The following is a 7,047-nucleotide window of genomic DNA, read 5'->3' as shown; positions in this document are numbered from 1 at the left end:
GGTGGAAGAGAAGCAGCATTATGAAGACCATCCAGACAGATTTAATTGTCTTACACAAGTTCTCATCAGAGAAGGCTTATCTGGATGTCGTTATTACTGGGAGGTGGAGATGGATGGTGACATGGCTGACATTGGTGTGGTGTACAAAGGAATGAACAGGAAGGGAGAGGCGGTTGACAGTAGAATTGGAGGCAATAGGAAGTCCTGGTGTTTAGGCTGCTCTCACAGTGGTTATCACTTTTACCATGCTGGAGTCTGGAGCAGATCCATCCCTGGTCCTATTTCTAATAGAGTTGGTGTGTATCTGGACTGGCCAGCTGGTACTTTGTCCTTCTATAGGGTGTCCTCCTCTGGTACACTGACACACCTTTACACAGAACACACCATATTCACTGACCCCCTCTATCCTGGATTTCTGGTTTCCGCCTCCTCAGTGACCCTGTGTCAGATAGATGACCAACACATTCAGAGGTGAGTCATGGTAATGTTTTATCATTTGTTTCCCTCTGGAATCATTTCTACAATTAGATTAGTAGTAGTGTGTTTTAATGTGTTCTGTTGGACCAACAGACAGTCTATCCTTCTGCTTTACCAACACCAGAGATCATGGTGGAGAGAGTTGGATCAAGCCTGGACCTGAGGACACCAGAGACCATGTTGGAGAGTGTTGTATCAAGCCTGGACCTGAGAAATGTGAGTTGACTAATTTAATTGTTTTAAAATCTATATGCGATGAAAGCGTTCATTATACTTGAGTCCCAGGTAAGGAACACAATCATGATCTATTTGGTCAAAACAAACTTAAAACTTCTTAGGGATAGGGGGCGACATTTTCACTTTTGGATGAATTTGTGCCCAAATTAAACGGCCTCGTACTCTGTCCTAGATCATATGATATGCATATTATTATTACTATTGGATAGAAAACACTCTGAAGTTTCTAAAACTGTTTGAATTATATCTGTGAGTAAAACAGAACTCATATGGCAGGCAAACTTCCAAACAGGAAGTGAAAATTCTGAAATGGGTCGCTGTGAAAGGCATCGCCTATTCAATTGCCTTATATTTATGGATCTGTATGCACTTCATACGCCTTCCACTAGATGTCAACAGGCAGTAGAACGTAGAATGAAGCATATAGCTTCATGTGGGACCGGATGAGAGCCTTTGGAGTGACTGGTCAGGCAGATTGCCAGTTCTTGGCCACGCACAGAGGGCATGTGATGTCTTTGTCTGCACTGCGTTAGATAGACATGAAGAAATGCTCCGTTTGGGACATTATTGGATATTGTCGTGTCTTTGCTATCATTAAATTGAAGAATTATAGTTTTTATCAAAGATTCCTGTAATTAGGGATTACGTGATCAACTGAGTAATAACGTAAGTAATTAACTATGAATTCGAGGGCACCAGGGAAAGTAGTCAGATTACAAAGTTATAATTTCCCAATATAACCTTTCAGATATTTTCATATCTGATCAATAGTCTTCTGATTAATTATTTATTTATTTTTACCTCACGTTAGTCTCATTCCAAACGTCTTAAATTGTTGGTTACCTGCACGAACCCAGTCTTCACTATGAGTCATCCATACATCAATTGTCTTAAATCATTTATTTATTACTAACTAATTAATTCACAGAAATGCACAAACAAACAAACAAACTTAAAATGGTTACATGAAAATGATGGGAGAAATATGCCCTAGTGGGCTGAACCGGCATGGGGGCTTGTTAGACAAAGGGAAAATGGGGGGTCGATTCAGAAGTCACTACAGAGTATACTCTTTATAACAATTGACATGCTAATCCTTACACATGAACGCTCACTCATTCGGGAACAATTGTAATCAATATATATATAGTTACGGTCGGTGTGTGTCATCTTGATCGTTGGAGAGAAGTTAGTTTCTGTTGGAGTTCCTTCTGTCTCTGTCTTAGTTCTTGTGGATAGTTCAGAGTGACATTCATTATAGAATGGATGTTTCGGCGGTTGTCTTTCTTCACGTTCAATGATACCGAATTCCTAGCTGCAGACTAGTAGTCAATATCAACGACTTGTTCTTATTCGTCTATGAGTATAACCACGTGGTATGGTTAAAGATTCAGCAATGGTACTTAACTTTTTATGGCTGCAGGGGCAGTATTGAGTAGCTCTGATTAAAGGTGCCCATTTCAAATGGCCTCGTACTCAATTCTTGCTCGTACAATATGCATATTATTATTACTATTGGATAGAAAACACTCTCTAGTTTCTAAAACCGTTTGAATTATATCTGTGAGTCAAACAGAACTCATTTGGCACTAACTTCCTGACCAGGAAGTGGAAAGTCTGAAATCGAGGCTCTGTTCTTCTTCCGGCCTATACATGGGCATGAAACGTAAGAGTCTACGTGCACTTCATAGACCTTCCCCTGGATGTCAAGAAGCTGTGAGAGAAGAAATGTAGTGTTTATCTTGGTCTGAATTGGAATACAAGCTCTTTGTATGACGTGTCCCTCATTTCCGGTACTCTGGGGAGCGCGAGGTGGACAGTGGGATTGCCTTCTGTTTAGCTGCCGTTATGGATGACTACTATCTCCGGCTTTGATTTTATTTGATACATGTGACCATATCATCGTAAAGTATGTTTTTTCAATATAGTTTAATCAGATTATTAAAAAAAATTCGGGAGTTTTGCCGTGTTCCGTTCTCTGACTTTGCTGACGATGGAGAGATCCGTGCCACTTGGCTAGTGCGCGTGCTAAATCAAGAGCGAAAGTTGCCGTTCTAAATCCAAACAACGATTGTTCTGGACAAAGGACACCGTGTCCAACATTCTGATGAAAGATCAGCAAAAGTAAGAAACATTTTATGATGCTATTTCATATATCTGTCGTACATGTGAACTAGTCGTGGGCGCCCAACGTTTGGGTACTCTAGCTATACCGAAGCTGCATATCGTAATGAAGTTATTTTTAGAATTCTAACACTGCGATTTCATTAAGAACTAATGGATCGATCATTTCCTATACAACATGTATTTTTTAGTTATGTTTATGAATAGCTATTTGGTCAGAATATGTGTGTCAGAAAAAGTGTCAGGAAAAATCCGGACGTAGTGGGAAAAAGTAGCTAAGTTAGCACAATGTGTAACCATTGATTTCAGCTCTAAATATGCACATTTTCGAACAAAACATAAGTGTATGTATAACCTGATGTAATAGGACTGTCATCTGAGGAAGAAAATCAAGGTTAGTCAAAAATTATATATCTTTTGCTTGTTTGTTACGATCGCTTACTTTTGCTACTGGGAAATTGCTTGTGTTTTTGGCTATTGTGGTAAGCTAATATAACGCTATATTGTGTTTTCGCTGTAAACCACTTGATAAATCGGAAATATTGTCTGGAATCACAAGATGCCTGTCTTTCAATTGCTGTACACTATGTATTTTTCAGAAATGTTTTATGATGAGTATTTAGTTATTTGGCGTTGGTGTCTGTAATTATTCTGTCTGCTTTCGGTGCAATTTCTGATTGTAGCTGCAATGTAAACTATGATTTATACCTGAAATATGCACATTTTTCGAACAAAACATAGATTTATTGAATAACATGTTATAAGACTGTCATCTGATGAAGTTGTTTGGTGGTTAGTTTGGTTGGTTCTTGGTTAGTTAGGTTGGCTTTGTGCATGCTACCTGTGCTGTGAAAAATGTCTGTCCTTTTTTGTATTTGGTGGTGAGCTAACATAAATATACGTGCTGTTTTCGCTGTAAAACATTTTAAAAATCGGACATGTTGGCTGGATTCACAAGGTGTACCTTTCATATGCTGTATTGGACTTGTTAATGTGTGAAAGTTAAATATTTAAAAAATATATATTTTGAATTTTGCGCCCTGCACTTGAGCTGGCTGTTGTCATAAGTGTACCGACGTCGAGCTTGCAGCCATAAGAAGTTAACCTTCGTTCTCCCCATATGGGGAAAAACATGGTCTAATGATAATTTCTCAGAGTTGGCTTTTATTCGGATAGCAGGAAGGGGCTGTCCTTGGATGTCTGACCCGTACTGGGCTCAGGGGCGGTCCTTGGATTTAGTTCAAATACAAAAGTGATTTGTATTTTTCTTCATTAAACAGTCCAAAATCATATTACACAATTATACAAACAGTATCATACTCACTCATTAATTTTATACAACAAACAGATGTAAACCTCATATCTGAGGTTATTATATAAACAGCGGTATGGTAATGTAGCCCCACAGTCTCACATGAGTTTCCCACGTGGTGACAAACGGGCATGTTAATAGCTGGGATCTTCACCGATCTTTAATACTTTTTTCCGGAACATGAAATCTGTTCGTACCTCAAGTTCTGTGAGGTGGAAGAAACCTCTTTGTCCTGAAAGTTTACCCTCTCTCTAATACTGTTTAGCCATGAGGAGATTCTCAGGAATTTACGACGTCTCTCTGTGATCACAGCATGGGTTGAAGGAGGAAAGGGAGAGGCAGGGAGAGGGGGATGGGGTTTGCAATACCCAAGCAGGCAACGTCATGACTATATATGAGAAAAACATCCTGAAGATTGATTCTCAACTGAGTTTGACCAGTTTATTCGACTTGTAATATCACTTTTAGAAGTTTTCGTTCAACGTTTTCATTCAATTGCGCAATTGTTTGGACACGTGAACTACACATGCTAGCCAAAGTTGCTAATTCGACAGAAGTAATGGACATTATAAAACAAAACAACAATTTATTGTGGAACTAGGATTCCTGGCTTTCACGTTCTGACCATAGTTCTTTTGTGTTTTCTTTGTTTTAGTGTTGGTCAGGACGTGAGCTGAGTGGGCATTCCATGTTGTGTGTCTAGTTTTCCTGTTTCTATGTTTGGCCTGATATGGTTCTCAATCAGAGGCAAGTGTTAGTCATTGTCTCTGATTGGGAACCATATTTAGGCAGCCTGTTTTGTGTTGGGTTTTTGTGGGTGGTTGTCTTCTGTCTTTGTGTTCTATGCACCAGATAGGACCGTTTCGGTTTTGCCACATTTTTTATTTTGTATTTTGTAGTGTTGACGGTTTTGTCGTTATTAAACATGATGAACACTAACTACGCTGCGTCTTCGTCTCTTCAGACGAAGAGGAGGAAATCTGCCTTTACACTGGCACTGCATTCTGATGAAAAATCATCAAAGGTAAGGGAATATTTATGATGCAATTTCGTATTTCTGTTGACTCCAACATGGCGGAGAATGGCTGAGCGCTGTCTCAGAGCGCTGTCTTGCATGCTATGCTTTTTACTAAAGTTATTTTTTAAATCTAACACAGCGGTTGCATTAAGAATCAGTGTATCTTTAATTATATGTTAAACTTGTATCTTTCATCAAAGTTTATGATGAGTATTTCTGTATTTCACGTTGCTATCTGTAACTACTTTCGCTATTTTGGAGCCATTTCTGAACATGGCGCCAATGTAAAACCACGATTTCTGGCTATAAATATGCACATAATCGAACAAAACATAAATGTATTGTATAACATGATGTCATATGACTGCCATCTGATGAAGTTGTTCAAAGGTTAGTGATTAATTTTATCTCTATTTGTGGGTTTTGTGAAAGCTATCTTTTCTGTGAAAAAATGGTGGGGGTTTTTGGATATTGTGGTGAGCTAACATAAATATATGTTGTGTTTTCGCTGTAAAACATTTTAAAAATCGGACATGTTGGCTGGATTCACAAGATGTTTATCTTTCATTTGCTGTATTGGACTTGTGATTTCATGAAATTATATTATATTATATCCCTGTGGCGCTAGGCTAGGCTATTCTATTCTAGTCAGCGTTTCTGATGAGAATGATCCCGGATCCGGGATGGATGGTCCGTAGAGGTTAAAGGTAGAGTCAGCGATATGACATAGATGCACAAAGTAAACGGCATTGTGGGCCAATTTCTGCAACAACTAAGAGCGTTTTAACACGATGCTAAACTTCTCTGTTTTGGTCCCGTGGCTGACACACTGTTAGAGAGTGAAGAGAACATCCTAGGATCTAGCAGAATGTGTGTGACTGTGAGAGAGAGAAGTAAGGCATCTTGCTCATCACAATATCTGTGGTGCTGCTCGTACATCATCATTTAGCTGACTCTACCTTTAAGCTCTCATCCTAGGATCTAGCAGAAATCAGGCCCCCAACATCTACAAAACATGGACCAGAACAATGTTATTTTCTGCTTCCACAAACATGAATTATTATAACACTAATGTCAGATTATGGTATGCTAATGAGTGTACATTCTTAGACTGTTGCTCACTTATATTCATTTTTATTACAAGTCTATTTAATAATTATGAATTCATTATTACATTGTCAATTTTAACCAACTACTTTTGACTTCAGGGATTCCTCAGAGCTGTAAGACTTGTGACCATGTTGAGGTAAGTCATAATGTCAATTCTTACTTTTACATACCTGCAGGAGTCAGGCTCAGTCTCAAAGCCAGGTGTGTACTGACCAACCATTCATACTGGGATATAGACAGTCCTGTGTTCTGCTTTAGTAATATGAACACAGTCTCAAAGCCAGGTGTGTACTGACCAACCATTCATCCTGGGATATAGACAGTCCTGTGTTCTGCTTGTAGACATGCAGGATTTTAGCTGTTGTCATATTTTGTCATTAGACAGTTTAATTGATAAATCCCAAGCATTCCATGTAACATTGAATAAATACATTAGATTAGTTACTTTGGTTAATGGGCCAGTTTCCCAGACACAGATTAAGTCTAGTCCTGGACTTTAAAGAACTTTCTATTGAAACTTCCGTGCATGCTGGTGCACGGAATAATAGAGACAGTAGTAATAGAGACAGTAGATCGCGTGGTGGTGCATGCTTTTTAGTCCAGCACTAGACTCAATCTGTGTCCAGGAAACAGGCCCCATATGTATTACTGACATGCTTGTCCTTGTTCAGGACTCCACACACTGGCTTCAGATTGAACCCTTGACTTCCACTGTCCAGGGAGTGACAATGTTAAGGTAAAATAACTACTTTTAACATTTCATTCCACT

At 38.9% G+C, this 7,047-nt stretch overlaps 1 long non-coding RNA gene across 1 annotated transcript; it reads left to right on the top strand.

Moving 5' to 3' along the window:
* The first annotated feature begins 655 nt into the window (after positions 1-655).
* LOC120042651 lies at positions 656-7,011 on the top strand. Its single transcript, XR_005476190.1, has 3 exons — positions 656-693; positions 6,377-6,414; positions 6,950-7,011. It is a non-coding gene; the product is annotated as an uncharacterized LOC120042651 (long non-coding RNA).
* The last annotated feature ends 36 nt before the right edge of the window (positions 7,012-7,047 follow it).

The sequence above is a fragment of the Salvelinus namaycush genome, unplaced genomic scaffold (assembly GCF_016432855.1).
Source record: "Salvelinus namaycush isolate Seneca unplaced genomic scaffold, SaNama_1.0 Scaffold739, whole genome shotgun sequence".
Classification (NCBI taxonomy): domain Eukaryota; kingdom Metazoa; phylum Chordata; class Actinopteri; order Salmoniformes; family Salmonidae; genus Salvelinus; species Salvelinus namaycush.
This window is presented reverse-complemented; position numbering and strand designations above follow the sequence as displayed.